This window comes from Rhipicephalus microplus, chromosome 2, assembly GCF_043290135.1.
Source record: "Rhipicephalus microplus isolate Deutch F79 chromosome 2, USDA_Rmic, whole genome shotgun sequence".
Classification (NCBI taxonomy): domain Eukaryota; kingdom Metazoa; phylum Arthropoda; class Arachnida; order Ixodida; family Ixodidae; genus Rhipicephalus; species Rhipicephalus microplus.
This window is the reverse complement of record NC_134701.1, coordinates 289,998,167-290,015,497: the sequence shown is the minus strand read 5'-3', so window position 1 is coordinate 290,015,497 and position 17,331 is coordinate 289,998,167.

Here is a 17,331-nt window from a genome sequence, read left to right as displayed (position 1 = left end):
TGGTCAATCTCCATGGCATTGCATGTACTGAAAATAAAATGAGCACACATTACAAACACGATTGTGCCAGTTCACAATGCTACAAGATGCCAACAACAGTCAGTTTTTCAAAGTAACCTCACAATCATTCAGAGACTTGTGGGGGTGCTGACACCCCCCCCCCCCCTGCAAAGTTGTCTGCGCCGCGTGGCGCACGTGTCTCGCCCCAGGGCGTTATTTCGGTGGTGACCACCACCGGGCGATAGATGGCGTTGTGTTCGCTTTGAGTACCACTGTTGGTAGAGTGGTAGCGCCGGTGGTGGCCCCTGGCGGAAGGCGGGCCTTGGTGGTGGGCGAGCGTTGAGCGAGCCTCTTCGGCGCGTGCCGGCTGCCGCGAACGGTTGTCTGTCGCGTGGGCCCCGGTGCTCGGCACCGCGGGCTTCGCGCCGGGGTCCCACGTGGAAAGTCAGGCGTTGGCGACGCCGCCTTGGGTATGTGCTAGTGTGTTGGGTGTGTTAGTGTGTGTTTATCATGTTATTGTGTGTTTAGTGTGTCCCTGCGTTATGTTGTTTGTATGGTAGCGTGTTAGTTGAAATTGGTGTATCATTCGGCGGACGATATCGTCGTCTAAATTAGTTAATAAATGTATGCATGTTGTGTGCTTTGTACCGACCGTGTCCACTGTGTCCGTTCACTCCAAGAGCGTGGCGTGGCGATGCGCGCGTTCGCCTCGCCGAGACCCCACACTGGCTGCCCAACGTGGAGCTCTTGGAGTATCGGACGACAGTTTTTGCGGTTCGGTACAGAGATTTTGTTAGAGCCGGAGTAGAGTAGGCCTAGGGGGGACTTCTTTGCTAGCGTCGGTGGTGTGCTTTGTTGAGAAGCGAGAAGATTGGTTTTGTAACGTGTTTCAATTTGTCGGCAAGTTGACTTTCTATTTTTTTTTTTGTTCGCAAGTGTTGTTATTTTTTGTTGTTAGTTTTCAAAAACGTTGTTGAATTAGGACGAGAGCCATGCGGTCCGCATCCTGGGGTGAGCAAGGCCTAGAGCACGTGGTTTGTAGGCCAGGCCCGAAGCGAGTGAGTACGGAAGCCTCGTGGGTGGTCCGATTTTCTGTGAATAGCTTCTTCTATCTCTTTGGGCTCAGGGAGCCGGGCGTCGTTGCTGACTTGTATTGCGGCTCGACGCCGAGGCGTCGTGACACCGCCCGGGGCGGTGGACGCCGATCGCTCGGTAAGCTGCTGTGTGCGGCGAGCGATAGGGCCACCTCACAGAGTGGACGTCTCCTCGCGGCTGCCTCTTCTGCGCCTAGGCTGGGTGCTGGGTGGATGCCGGTTGTTGCCGTGCGACTCATTAGGCCTAAGGCTCTACGCAGCCGCCTGTCGCACGTGGCACAACTAGGTGGATCGTGGCGTTGAGGTGTCGCACTCCGCTTCCCTCACTTTTTTTTTCCTTGTGAGCACGAGTTAGGAAAAGTGATTTTTGTTTTATTTTGATGGGCGTCTCGGCTGCCACCGATGTATTAGCTAGCAGTACTGACCACCGTACCACGTGGCCGAAAAGCCTGAAGCTCCCTCCCCTAGGCCGCGCTCCATTGTTTCTTTCGAGTTTTGTTTTTTGTTGATGTATTCAGCGGGAGGCATGTCATCCACGGCCGGCTGTCCTGCATATCGTCAGCGTCACTGGCCAGGAATGCGGTCGTGAGGTCGGGCGATGGCGATGCCTGGGACCTGCGCAACTGCCTGCAGTCCGGCGCCCTCGTGAGTGCTGGTCGCAACTGGAAGACGTGTCGGTGCTAGCGACGGATCGTCGCGCCGACGGCAACGTTGCTGTTGCGGGGCCGGTACTGAGGTGAAGCCTAGCCGGACAGTGCAGCAGTGTCGACCAGCGGCGGTGTCGTGGTGCAAGGACATTATGGTCGTGCGATATCATTTTTTTGTTAAAGCTTGTGTAGCTAATTTTCGATTTTGGGATATGGTTTGATTTAAGGTTGGGGGAATGTGGGGGTGCTGACACCCCCCCCCCCTGCAAAGTTGTCTGCGCCGCGTGGCGCACGTGTCTCGCCCCAGGGCGTTATTTCGGTGGTGACCACCACCGGGCGATAGATGGCGTTGTGTTCGCTTTGAGTACCACTGTTGGTAGAGTGGTAGCGCCGGTGGTGGCCCCTGGCGGAAGGCGGGCCTTGGTGGTGGGCGAGCGTTGAGCGAGCCTCTTCGGCGCGTGCCGGCTGCCGCGAACGGTTGTCTGTCGCGTGGGCCCCGGTGCTCGGCACCGCGGGCTTCGCGCCGGGGTCCCACGTGGAAAGTCAGGCGTTGGCGACGCCGCCTTGGGTATGTGCTAGTGTGTTGGGTGTGTTAGTGTGTGTTTATCATGTTATTGTGTGTTTAGTGTGTCCCTGCGTTATGTTGTTTGTATGGTAGCGTGTTAGTTGAAATTGGTGTATCATTCGGCGGACGATATCGTCGTCTAAATTAGTTAATAAATGTATGTATGTTGTGTGCTTTGTACCGACCGTGTCCACTGTGTCCGTTCACTCCAAGAGCGTGGCGTGGCGATGCGCGCGTTCGCCTCGCCGAGACCCCACAGACTCTAGTCTGAAAAAACTCATCATTGATAAACTGCGGCGTGCAGACATTAGCCATCATTAAAAATCAATCTATATTCCGGGTGTGGGACTGCTTGAAGCCATTCGCGAAGTAAACTCATCTGAAGCTACGGGCAACATTCTATACATACTATTATAAGTACAAATTTTAATTCATGATGCGAACGGTGGTACCTTGAAGTCATTGCAATGGAGTTCAAAAGCTAAGGAAGTAGCATACCACATTGGTCAACTTCCTTCTATATAATATTTTAGATCCAACCAGTGCTCTACTATGACGCAAAGGGCATTAGACGAAGCATGAAACCACATGTCCATTATGCTGTAGACCTCCGCAGTAATGCCATGATGAATGCCATTATACAGTGTGCACAGCACTCCACGGTCAAAAACAGTTCTTGAAGGCAAAAACTTTTCTGATCACAGGAGTGTTCGAGCAATCTACGGTTCAAACAGCGTGTTTTGTGCTTTTTTTATTACACGAGAGTGCAACGATGAAGATACGCACTTTTGAATTAATAAAAATGACCTGCACGCAGCAGTTCACAGTAACCTACGAACGTTCGCTTATCAAAATAAAAGGACTTACCTATCCCATGTGTTACTAGTGTGCTGAACATCAGCCCTTCAACCGCACAAGTTTAGGCTGCAATCTCTTCGCACTGTAACAATGAGAGGCATACGTTAGAACAATCATGCGAATGCACATAAGTATGCTACCCCAACATCCTTCAGTTTTTCACGTATGACCTCACTATCATTCAGAGACTCTAGTCTGAAAAAGACTCATCAATAATCAAAGAACAGTAGATGTGGAAGATTTTTTTTGCTTACTTTGTGAACATCGAGGTGTGTGAAGATGCCACCACCAAAGTCCTAGAAAGAAAGACTTATTGAACGACTTCGTAACGGCTCCGCTCCTAGAATGCGAGTGCACTACACTGTAATCAGCGCATTTATATCTCTGCACATCGCCTAAGATCTGGATAACTTTTTGCTAATCATCAGGTTGAGCAACAGGCGACCAAGCACGACGACACTCACCTGCTGCTGCTTCGCACAACGCTCCCAGCCAGATCTGTCAATGAAAAAGAAAATTGCGTGAGAAATAGTAGTACTGGGTCCTCCAAATCTACTAAAGGCGCCGTTCTATGCAGCGATAGCACCTCAGACAAATGCCTCATTTGTCTTCAAAAACAGATCGTGAGCGAAGCACGCCGCAGAACGCGACTAATGCGTTCGCCGCCGAAATAGCTCGGTCTCGTCATCTATTGTCATCACTGGTGCATCGGAAATAGAAGTCCCACTCATTCATGATGTTCAAGTTTTCGTGCACCGGTACCTGACTATAAGCTGAGGCAACGTGGACACGAATCAATCTCATCAGAAGAAGCCAAATGGAAACAAGCAGGACCGAAAATAATCTGCACAATTGTATTACCCAGGCGATACGAACTGGTGTGCAGAACAAGGGCACTTAAACAGGCATTGAAGAACGGATGTATTCAGATTGAACTTACCACGACGCACCGCACGCAAAGATGACATCATGCCAAGCCTAACGTGCCAACGTGCCCTGACTGTCACAATCACCCACACCATCCCACTTCACCGGTGAAATGAAGGACTACTTTCACACATCCGGTTTTATAGTGCGACTTTAAAAAAATAGTTCTTTGCGTGTTTTTTTTGTGTTACTCCGCAGGTGATGACGATTGTAATGGGACGATTGTACTAGCTGTGGAAACCAAACTAGGAAAATTAATAAACTTACCCAAATTGTGAAAAAAAAAGCACGGTCGCTTTGATTTTTCCGGTGCCCTCGGAATCTGGCACTGCAGTCATTCAATACAGAGAGGCTGTGTTTCTATTCTAGGCAGCATCGGAGGCAGCTGACAGCTTGGAACACCACATCGAGTCCGTGTTGTCCAAGAAATAAAAAATTATGGAACGCAGCTGGTTTAGGGCAACGTTGGTTTAGGGTGGCTAGAATGGGGAGGTGTGACCGCGTGGTGGTGGTGGTGGTAGGAAGGTGAAAAAGGCGCCAAATTTCTGCAGCCCGGTAGGAAGCAAAGTGCCGCTAGAGATGTGCGCCGAGACGTCGGCGCGTCGCCGCCGCGGACGCCAGCTGATTGGCGCGTCGCCGCCGCTGATGTGTTTTTGGCGCGTCAATTAAATTTTTTTTTTTTTTTGGTAAAGCTGGCTTTTTTGGCAGTTTATTCTATCACCGGTAAATTATCGGTCATTTTTTAATTCTGCCCTCTAATAAACGAATCGCAATTTGCCAGGCAGTTACAGTTAAATAACTGAATCAGAAAAAACGACAGGTCTGCGCGGAAGGCGCACCACAGTCACAGCGAGAGCTAGAAGAGCGGCCTTTCAGAGCCCTTTTTTAACACTCATGGGGTAACTGCTGCAAGCACACTTGCTTGATACCAACTGCGGCGTTAATAATAAAAAATTTAGGGTAGTAGGCCGGCATTCGCTCTGCTATGTTTTGTCATTTTTCTGAAAAGCGTGGTATCCGCTAAAGACTTGCAAGAAATTTTGTTTTCCATGTAGTGGCTGACGACGATGAGAAATTATGCCTGAAGTAAGTATGCGCCACAGTTAAAGGCTGAACAAGAACAATCTTTGTAATGGGTTGGAGCATTGGACGATCCACACGCTACGCTGTTCGCATTGTGCGACGACTGGTGAATTGTTCTTTCGCTGTTTTAAAACGCTTTGTAAGTCGTATTGGCGCGATTGCTTTCCCGACACCAACCTTGCCTAAGGCAAGCTTGCCAACAAGTCCCAACCACTGGTGTGGCTCAATGGTAAAATACTGGGCAGGCACCCAGTGGACCCGGGTTAGAGCCCAGTGTCATTAATGTGGATATAACACTAAGTACGTAATGTCTTGTGTTTTCTCTGCTTTGTCATGCACTCGTCCACAATCAAACCGAGTAATCTGCGCATTACCTCACCCGTGTTTTATCTTCGACTAAATTCGACTAACTAAATCTAGATGCCGATTTTTCTCAACGGTGTTTGAAACAGTACATCACTAACGCAGCTCGCTGTGCGAGTTGCTTTATAATATTCGCAAAATGAATACAACGAAAGACGAAGGCGACAAAAGAAAACAACCACAGATATCAAGCATTGAACTTCAAACACAATGTTTATTGCAGAAAGCCCAGCCACTCACAACCCAGCAACGCGTGCATAAATTAAGCTATTTGAGTCATTTTACAGTTGCACACCTCACAGTGCGCAGGTGTTAAGGTGTTACAAACAGCACATTTTCTTGAAACACTATAGAGTCGACGCTACCGTGCAATCACTATAGGTATCAACGCGAATTCTTTATCTGTAAGGAAAACTGATTGATGATTTACACATGACGCTTTTCCATTCTTTACATTCGAGCTTTTTTTTTTTCCTTTGCCAATGACACTTACTGATTTGAAATCAGGGACGTAGAGCCATTGCAGTGCAGCGGTGAGTTTCCACCAGTACCTTTAAAGATTAGAACGCGATGTTCAAGCAGTCTGTCATTGAAGCTGATCGGTTCTCCTGACCTTTGTAGACACGGCCACATGACAAGGAAATTTCGAAAATCTCGTACGTCTGCGCTGCAAAGGCTGTAGCAGCGCGTCCCTGATTTCAAATCAGGGTGCCATAAAAAAGGAATTGAGAAATAAATTTAAAATGAAAGTTGCGAAGCCTGTCAATATAATAAATAATGCAACGTGACATATGTGATGCAAACCCTCAGTTTTTTATTCAACGGGCGTACGTGTTGTTGATATTTTGGCTTTGTGGAAATGCGCTGTTTGCGACATCTTGACATGCTTAATTCTTGGCTTTGTATCGCTAAATGTGCAACATACTAGGCTCAGATAGCCCATTTACGCATGCGCTGATGGTTCATACATGTGGGGGCTTTCTTAAATAAATATTTAGTTGTTAGTTCAGCACTTGTACTGTCTGCTTCATTCACTGTTTTTGTCCTCTTCGATGGTTTCTTATAAAGCATAGTTCGCTAAAGATCATAAATTTTATCGTCATGCGAGTGATGTAGCAACTGTTCTCCCACACTTCCTCTTCTCCTGATAACTTCCCATCATGCGCATATACGAATTTTAACTTCATCAACACACGGCGTGATCTGTTTCACCATTCATCCACAAACTATACAGACCGATCGACCTCCTTTCAGCATGTTGTACGAAATACTCAGAAAGATAATCTGAATTGTGCATAGTGTTTTACCGTAGATCATCGTTATGCGAGTAATCGAAGAATTGATAAAACTGCCAAAAAAAAAGAGCCCTCTATATGACAGATTACGAAACGGCATTAAACTCTCAAGAGATATATCAGCGGTTCTAGAAGTGTTGCGTCCGGTCGTTCTGGCACAGGAGATTCGAAAAGACGAGGTCGAGGCAGCTTGAAGATACTAAATATCCTTCAGTAGAAGAAAACTTGACGTTTATTTAGAATAATTACAGGACAAGCATTTTGCTACGCGATTGACATATTGTGAAACCAGACGAAGATGTCTCTGCTGAGCCCACTCCCGCCTGCAGGTCGATGTTTTTGACCAGGCATTCCTTTCTTGATGTGAGAAGGGCTGGGGCATAGGTCTCGTGCAATCGAGCAAAAAAAAAAGGACCGCCGCTCGCCACGCTCAATTATCGAGGCTGGTTGTCATCTACCCGGACACCGCTCTCCTCAGGCAGGACGCTGTGGCCGGGAAGCCGGGAACCATTGCAGTATAATTTCGTCGAACTCCGTGCCTCGTCGGGCTGCATAGCACCCCACTTGCCGTGCAGTGCAAACTTGGTGGTGGTGGTGGTAGTGGTTACAATGAAGAGGAAAAAGGCACCTAATTTCTGTCTGCCTTCAGGCGACACGGCGCAGTGCCTTATAGGGGTGGGGTTAAGGAGGGATAAAAAGGATAGAAGGAAAGTAGAAGCAGAAGAAGACAGCCAACGAGAGGAAAAAGAAGGAGATAGGAAAGTGGGGATCCGGTCGAAGCAGTCCAAGGGCGGGGTGCCACAATGCGAGAGCTACACGGCATCAGGAGACCGCGGAGGGCGAACCAGTCGGCGGGAGCTACGCTGAAGTCGGAGATCGCGAGGGCACAACCGTCCAGCTTGAAATCCTGCGAGCGAATCCAAACTTGGACGGCCATCAGCGGGCCCCCAGCCCTCCGTCGACCTGTTTCTTGTATTAAGAGGAAGAGAAGGAAAAGGAAAGGGGTCACCGCTTTCTTCGTGACTCGGCGCTGGACCGACCCAACAACGCGTTCCGTGGACAAGTACATGTGCGCGATTCCATAGCTGCTCCACTTTGAGAAAAAAAAAAAAAAAAGCTGGAAAATTCCTTCTGACACTGGAAACATAAATTACTGTTTTGTAGCATTTGGCCCCCCCCCCCCCTCTCTTCGACTCCGCATCCCCCACTTTTTTTTGTTTGTTTGGATAGTAGAAAGAACGTGCATTTTTAGGGGGTCACGCATACCTACAATCACAAGGGAATCAGGCGGCACTTGGACAGCCTTCGTTGAAAAGCTGCAGCGTTTGAGTCACGTGTTGTCAGCCGCAAGGTCGAGTTGAAACGAAAAGGAAGTTAAAAAGAAACAGATGGAACTTCAGGTACGCGTGAAAGTGGGTACAGTAGGCGAGCGATAGTACACGATTTATCATAGCATGAAAAAATAAAGTTGCCGAATTCTCGGTGCCAAGCAATGTTTTCGCGATTTTGTGAGATCATCGAATCCGGAAACCAAGGAGCAGGTACAACTGGCTATGTAATAAATTAACCGAATTACTCACAAACGTGAAGAAAGAATTCGTGTACATTTAAGGGCTCATTATTTTGTTAGGTGTCATACGTATCGTATACCGTTTCCTTGTTGTATGAGGAAAAAAAAAGGGACAGAGATTTTGGCCATTCCTTATTTCGTGGTAGAGTGTGCATAGGCCAGGCGGGACGCTCAAAGAACCAAAATGTCCGCCACATCATCGGGAGGAGACTCGCCTGCTCGACTGCAGAGAGTGCAGATGCTCGCCAGTTTTTAACGCTACCCAGCAATGAAATAAATGCCAGAGCGAACTGATGAAAGCATATATCAACGCCACGATATGCGATAGGGAACTGACTGAAGTGTATGAAATTCAAAGAAAAACATAGTCCTGATCGTGTACCTCTCATAGCGTTATTACTAAAAGACGCTGATCATCTCTTTAGAGAAATGTAACTTAGGATGCATCGTGCCCTGGGTTAAATTTTTATGGTTTTTATGGCGCATGGGCACATACATACATACATACATACATACATACATACATACATACATACATACATACATACATACATACATACATACATACATACATACATACATACATACATACATACATACATACATACATACATACATACAAACATACATGGGTGTGTGTGTGTTTACTGTGTACGTATACAAGTTAAATTTCTGAAAACAAGATGCACCACTGCCTGTCTACACTTTTGACACTTAATAATGGAACTTTAATTATAATACACAACGTCGTCATAAATTCGATGGCTTGCAATGGCGTTACGCCAATAGATTATTTGGAAAGCAGCACAATTTAAGCTGTCGATAGAAAATGAAAACTGGTTACAATGAATTTACGCAGATTAGCAGACAGGCTATAAATACAATTGGCACTTTTTAATATGTTTGTGTGACTTTTTAATATGTTCAATATGTAATAAGCCTTTCAGAAAGCAAAAATTATTGTATTCCGCAAAACTGCCATGATAAAATTGAGTCGTCACCGACATAAATGCCGTAACCGCGTTACTTATACACGGGTTTCTTGTGAAACGATCGAGTGCATGTAGGCTCATATAAGGAAAGCGGGACAAAGCTGACATAAACAACTACCCTCCTATAACAGTGACATCAGTAGTCTACAGGCTGGTGATGCAGATTATAAAGGAAAGACTGCAGGAATGGATATTGGATGAGGGGGTGCTGGGGGAACTGCAGAATGGGTTTCGGAAACACAGGAGGTTGGAAGACAATCTGTTCTCACTGATGCAGTGCATGGAAATAGCACAAAAGGAACACAAGCCCCTGTGGCTAGCATTTTTGGATATCAAGGGAGCGTACGATAGCGTGGTTCAAGAGGAATTGTGGGGAATACTGGACACACTAGGCGTGGAAGATGTAGTCGCTAATATTTTAAAGGATATCTATAAAGGTAACAAGGTAATTATAAAGTGGGAAAAACAGGTATCCAAGCCTACAGAGGTACAAAACGGGGGCTTAGGCAGGGTTGTCTCCTGTCACCCTTATTATTCATGATGTACCTACAAGGATTAGAGGCCAAATTAGAGGGAAGTGGACTGGGCTTCAACCTCGCTTTCGCCAAACAAGGAAAACTCATTAAACATATACTACCAGCATTGATGTACCCAGATGATATAGTGCTAATGGCAGACAACAAGGAAGATTTGCAGAGATTGGTGGACATCTGCGGTAATGGGGGAGATAGGTTAAATTTCAGATTCAGTAAAGAAAAATCAGCAGTCATGATTTTAATGACAATGAAGGTAGTGCGCTTAGAATACAGGAAGTCACGCTAGAGGTAACAGGTAAATACAAATATCTGGGCGTATGGATAAGCAATGGGGCCGAGTACCTAAGAGAACACGAAATATACGTGACGACTAAAGGCAACAGGAATGCAGCGGGGATGAAAAACAGGGCACTGTGGAATTACAACAGGTATGGTATTGTGAGAGGAATATGGAAAAGGGTCATGGTTCCTGGTCTGACGTTCGGCAATGCGGTCTTGTGCATGAGATCAGAAGTTCAAGCAAGATTAGAAATTAAGCAACGTGGAATAGGTAGGCTTGTCTTAGGAGCTCACGGGAATACACCAAATCAGGGAGTACAAAGTGATATGGAATGGACATCATTTGAGGGCAGGGAAGCTAGCAGCAAGATAAAATTTGAGAAGTGATTGAGAGAAATGGGGGAGGAGCGTTGGGCTAGGAAGGTATTCAGCTACTTGTACATGAAGGATGTCAATACAAAATGGCAGAAGCGAACCAGAAAATTGACTGGTAAATACTTGGAAAACAGCAGGGGGACAAACCAAAAAGAATTATCGGTTAAGAAGAAGGTGAAGGAAGCTGAGACCGATATGTGGAGAATTGGCATGATTAAGAAGTCCGCACTAGAGATCTATCGAACTTTGAAGCAGGAAATTGCCAACGAAAGGATCGATGATAATACTCCGGGTAGTTCTCTACTGTCTGAGGCGAGGACGGGAGTATTGCGAACCAAGGCATATCGGGCCAAATACGAAAGGGTAGACACGGTATGCAGTGCATGTGGAAAGGAGGAGGAAACTGCCGAACACTTGATATTGTTCAGTAAAGGGCTTCACCCTATAGTTCAGGATGATGGCGCAGAGTTTTTCAAAGCACTGGGTTTTAGGGACAGGGAGAGCAAAATAGGCTATAAGCGGTTAGAATTAACTAGAAAGAGGTTATCTGATTGGTGGCTGAAGTCAAGGCACGGGTGAAAATTTTTGTTCACTGATTTCTCAATGTTCAGCCTGCAGTGATATCTCGACTTGAGAAGACGGTGGTACAACCGTCAGTACGCGCAGTACGTACATTGATACATATTACCTGAGTGATAGTGTTTTGCTGTGTTCCGTAATGCGAGTCCCGTTCAAGGAAAGCACCCGGTATTTGTTTTTTTAACCAATTCCCAAGTCATTCAGAGCTGTGCGCTAAATGGCAGGAGAATATTGCGAGAGACAACCTTATGATCAACAACAAGTCTGCATCGACTGTCGTATGCAGCAGACACTTTCGCTATTGCGTGCAGCATCAGAAAATTTCTTCCTGACTTCGCGCCTACACTCTTTGAGGACTATTCTTCCCATTTGATTCTAAGGGCAAAGAAGCCTCGTAAAGATCCAGCTTCAGGGGGGACGTGGGTCTTCGACAGTAAAAATGCCAAAATAAGTTTTTTGAAAAAAAAAAAGGCATGCGCCTGAGTGCCGAATCAGAAAAGTTCCTGACTCCACGCCTACAGTTTTTGAGGACTATCCTTCCTTGTTTTTCAACGCTCGGTGAGTGGAGAGGCGCGCCCACAAACTCGTGTGCCACCGATGCGCGCGCTGCACGAAGTGGCGGAGGATGGTCATGATCGCAGAGCCCCGCCCCCCTCAAGGAAACAGCGAGAGGCATGCGAAGGCCGTAAGAAGCGAGCACGCATGTTCTTACTAGCCCGGCCGTGCCATAATTAGAATATCTAGTTCACTATACTAATGGCCTCTTGGATCGGCGCACGCGGCGGTGCATAGAGTTTCCTATGAAACTCCATGCGGCGGTATTTCTCCGGCCGTTTTATTCGGCGGGTGCCCCAATGAAAAAAAAAAGTGTACTTGGAGAAGTTGGGTGGTAGTGGTTAGAATGAAGAGGAAAAAGGCAGCTAATTTCTGTCTGCCTTCAGGCGACACGGCGCAGTGCCTTATAGGGGTGGGGGGAAGGAGGGATAAAAAGAATAGAAGGAAAATAGACGGAGAAGAAGACAGCCAAGCGAGAGAAAAAAGAAGGAGATAGGAAAGTGGGGATCCGGTCGAAGCAGTCCAAGGGCGGGGCGCCACAATGCGAGAGCTGCACGGCGTCAGGAGACCGCGGAGGGTGAACCAGTCGGCGGGAGCTACGCTGATGTCGGAGATCGCGAGGGCACAACCGTCCAGCTTGAAATCCTGCGATCTTTTCCCACTCTCCTGCAGACGAAGCCGACGACGCTGACGACGCCGCGCCCCGATAACGTTGGCCGCGCCGTAGACATGGTTGGAGAAATAGACATTGGACGTCGTTCACGCGGTCACTGGAATCAAGATACGCTAATATATACTGCCAATCGGGCTCGATAGTGAGTGTTGTTCTCTGTAGCATGCTATGATCGAGACAGAGCCAAGCAATGTGAGGGAACTTCGTGTGGCGCAGCTGTTCGCAAAGTTCGCCTCCATGATACACGTGTTAGGCTGACTACGTGATCTGCCACACTTTGCATTCTTTGTTTTAGTGATCGTTTCTCCTACTGACACCTGGATAGGTGTGCGTCAATTTAGGGGGCCTTGTTCCATTAAGGAATGCATTTTGTTGTGGTCGACCCTGGATATAGCTACGTTATGCAGTACAGCTCAATCTTTACAGCATCGCATTGCTGGAAAACTAAACCCCAGTACTGGTCATGCTACAGTCGTTTTCGCCTGAACAATGATCGTCGAAATTTTGTTGTGGGCATGACACTTATCATTTCTAAGTTCCCACGGTAAGACAGTGATGCGCATGCGACGTTTTTATCTGAGCGCAGACCGCATGTAGGCGAATAATAACGCGAAAATTATGGGAGACGGTAGTCGCCTGCGAAATATAGGGCGCCAAGGATATATCACTCCATGACCAAAGTACTTTCTTTTGCTTAGCTGAAGATTGTCGTTTTAGAACGGCACCGACTTTGGCCTGCGGGCGGTCTATGGGAGTTTATTTTGTCTTGTCGTCGGTCTATGTACACCGCAAAGACACAAACAGTCCGCCTGTGGTTTCTCGAGGACTCCACCCACGCTTTGTCGTGCTCACGGGCTTTCGTTGGCCAATATACTTTTTCTATAGAGTTTGCTAAAACTCTATGTCGCTGCGGTTGTTCGTCGACCAATTAAAACTAGCGGCCCAACAACCCACGAGGGGTTAAGGGGGTTAACTTTTGCAGGCAAGTATAGCCAAGGCCTGTGACCAAGGTCGTGGGCAGCACCCATTTTGTGTACGAGTACAACGAGTTGCAGGTTTGCAGTTCTCGCGCGTAATTCGTCTGCTCGACACGATCGTTGTGAAAACAGTACCAGAACTAAATTAGAAATGCGTTTCGCCTCTAAAATAAAATTAAAGAACCGGTTTCAAAACGTCGGTCGATCGCATCATTACACACCTGAGGCGTCAGCGAAGTGCCTCCATGACATTCACATCGGCAGCAATTTGTGTTTGGTCTTACTTGCTGATGGCGCTTTTTTTTTGTCGTTTTTGCCCCGCACCGTCCTGCCTTTCGTAATTTCAAAACAACGAAACATAGAATAGTAACGGAAACATCACTTCTTAAATGTGAAAATTGCATATTACCACCGATTTTGTTCTCTGCTTGCCGACTTCATTCTCTTGTTCTTTTTTTTTAATCAAGAAGGCACCCTTAAATCATATTGCCGGTAATATGACATGCCTCAGTTGGTGCTTGTGCTTTGGTATTGCAAAACAACAATTTTTTTCGTCTGCTTATACTACTTCGTGCTTTTAGGTGAGCTAAACAAGCTTCGCGCAGAATGCTATGCAAGCCAAACTGTTTGACAAAGCGCGTGTACGAAAATATTTCTGATATTACTGAGAAATTTGTACTGAGGTTTCCATTATAATACTTTTCCAACATGACACCAGGCGTTGCACGCGATTACGCACACCCAGAAATGTGAAGGGCTTATGTGTGGGTCTTACTTACGATTTTGCGCATATTTATCAACCCAATGTGCTAACCAGCGTTTATTTACTTAATATAGTATGTTAGCGCTCCCCTATACTTTCTCAAAAACTCAAATCGAAGGGCCATCGAAGCGCGCACTCTTCGCCAAAAGTCTACTTTACGGTGTCTCTCTTGGGGCGACCCTCTCAAAGACAGCCATGTTGGATGTACAGTCGCGCCACCTATAGGTCGTGAAAGTTGCGGATTCATTTCACATTTCATGCGTAAATATACATGCAGGTGCGTTCGGACCCTATTAAACAAGCGGTGGAATGTTCTTTTCGTTTTGTGCTCGCATGGCACCAATGAGCAGTGTTGCGGATCCCGGTGCTGAGTCGTATCCCACCGCTGCCACCAGTTGTTGTGACTCTCGGCGCTGTTCACCAGTAGTCACTCCGAATCCCAGCGCTGATCACCCGTTGTTGCGGTTATCGGCGCTGTTCACCAGTTGTCGCTTCGGATCCCAGCGCTGATCAAAAGTTGCGGACCGGGGTCTACCCGGTCTCTTGTGGTAGCGTAGTGTAGCTTCGGGTTGAGGAAACGAACGCTGACAAAATGGGGATACGAAAAACAAACAGGTTTATGGCACTATTTACAATTATTTACAGCATGAGTATAGGAGTTCACAAACCACGAACGCGGTGGTTGAACCGTTACATGGTTCAGAGCGACGTCTAGCACTCGGCGGGGTCGTTTTAAGCCCTGTCGGGCTCCTCCTCCTTGATCGGAACACCAATCACATACACAATACACCGTCCATAGGCTATCAGTCAGTAACGCACAGTCCGCCGAATAGTTATTGCCTCTCTCAACTCAATTCTCTGAGAAGAGGGGAAATTGGGTTCTCTCCCGGAACAACTTGGTGGTTAGGTTGCTTCTTCCGTCTTTCCTTGAAAGGGCAGCCAAGGAGTAGACACTTGAATCGCGGTGACACGACCTGTGCGGTCGGTCTGCTTCGCCGTCTCGCTAAACAAGCTGGCACGGAGGAATTGCTTGTAGGGACATTGGCTCTCGGACCATCTTCTCATCCCTTTGTCGCTCCCCGCCGCTGGATCCGAGAAACTGGGGTTCCGGGCGTGGGAGCGCTGCCCGGCTACGTTTCTCAGCGACAGCATGGCGCCTACGGACGACGGTCGTAACAGCAGCAGGCGGAGGAAGAGCCGGTTCTTTCGGCGTATCAACTTTTTTATAGTGATCCGTGCGCCCACGGGGCTCTGTGCGATTGCTTGCACCCTATAGTCCAAGATAATGACGCGGAAATTTTCAAAGCATTGGGGTTCAGGGACAGTGAAGACAAACTAGACTTCAAACGGGTAGAAATAACCAGGAAGGGGCTAACTTATTGGTGGCTACAATCAAGGAGCAAATGAAATTCAATCCTTAAACACATAGTGACAGTACTTTATGGCTAGGTGGCGTGAGCCACCGCCTGATCTAAAGGGCACAGCCGGATACATCCATTTATCCATCCACACGCAGCGACACCGACTAAACTTGCAACCTGAACCTCATTTTCAGCCATGCTTCCTGCTCTGACACTGTGTCCCTTTCTGGCTACGCAAAGCAGCCCTCCCCATAACCCATGGTGACGAAGGACGGGGGTGGTGGACTCAATAGGGAAGCGAAGAAAAGACTTCCGTTGGGTGCTCAAGCGGCGGAAGCCTCGGAGAGGGCACTGTTAACTCCCTCAAGAGTGCACACTTCGTGGTCGTTTGAAACAAAGACAGGGGGCAAATTTCGCTCAGTCGCAGGTCTCCGAAGACACGTCGACCACAGGTCCGCAGATTCGTTTTGCTGGTGTTTTCGGTCTGTCATCACGTTACACTACGATGAAATGCTGTCTTTTGAGGCGTCGTCGTCGTCGGCAGTCTAGTGTGACCCACTGATGTGACCATGGGGTCTGGCGACTCGTCGGCCGATGGTTTGCGCCTGTCTCGTGTCTTCGTCAGGGCAATGTCATTGTCGTGTCGCTCGAGTGTAAACGCTCCTTTAAAGAGCTTGTTTCGCAGAAATTATGTCGTCGGTGTCTGTGTGAGAGCGGGAAAGCTGGGTTGGCCGTGAGCGAAAATTCTTGGTAGATGCAATGAAGATAGTCCGGCCTTCCTTGCGGAAAAATGTAACTCTCGATCCGCCGAGTGAGGGCTTGGTGATAACGATTGGAGAGGCGAGTGTGTGTGTGTGTGTGTGTGTGTGTGTGTGTGTGTGTGTGTGTGTGTGTGCGTGTGGGCGAGTGCACGCGTGCGCGTGTGTGCGTTCTTTTGTGCGTGAGTGCGTGCGGATGTGTGTGCGTGAATACATGGGCGCGTGCATGCACGTGTGTGTGTGTGCTCTTCTGTGCGTGTGTGTGCGAATGTGTGTGTATGTGGGCCCACACGCATGTCAGTCTGTGTGCACGCGCTTCGCTTGTGTGTGTTCTTTTGTGCGTGCGAATGTGTGTGTGTGTGTGTGTGTGAACGCGCATGTGCGTACTCTTCCGTGCGCGAATGTGTGCGAATGAGTGTGTATGTGAGCGAACTCGTCTGTCTGCATGCGCGCGTGAGTGTTCGTTTGAGAGTGTGTACGTTTGTGCGTGTTTGTGCGCGCTTGTGTGTGTTGGCGAGTGCACCCACCTTAAGCTGCTTCGCATCTAAAATTACTCTATCATATTTTACTTGTAGCACTTCTAGACAGCAAGTAGCATGCAGCAGTTTTATATTTGTATTTATTTCATTTGATACAGTGTCACTGCGTTTTTTCATGCATTAAAAAAAGAACACCCACTTTGTACGTGTACCTCAAACGCTAAGCGGCGTCTTTATCTGTATGCAAATATAACGCTGCTTGCGCTTTCCACATAGTTGCGAAACGCGCGCCAAACCAGACTACTATGCGTAGGAGCATATTTGTAAGCTCCACTCCCGTAGCTTTCCCTGCATTGCCGAGAAAGGTTGTCTGCGAGTAAAGCAGGTAAGCGTGCGCACTGAAGGCCTCAGTACCCCAAGTTATCTCCGCCAGCCTCCACGACGCAGCTCAGCTATCATTCGGATCGTTTCCCTCTTCTGGAAGCTGTCATAAAAAAATTTATAAATCAGACGGATGAGTTCGCTCCCCTGTGTACTTTCTTCTCATGTGCTGCACAGAAACGCACCGAATTTTTCTTGAAAACTGGCTCACGGATGTTTTC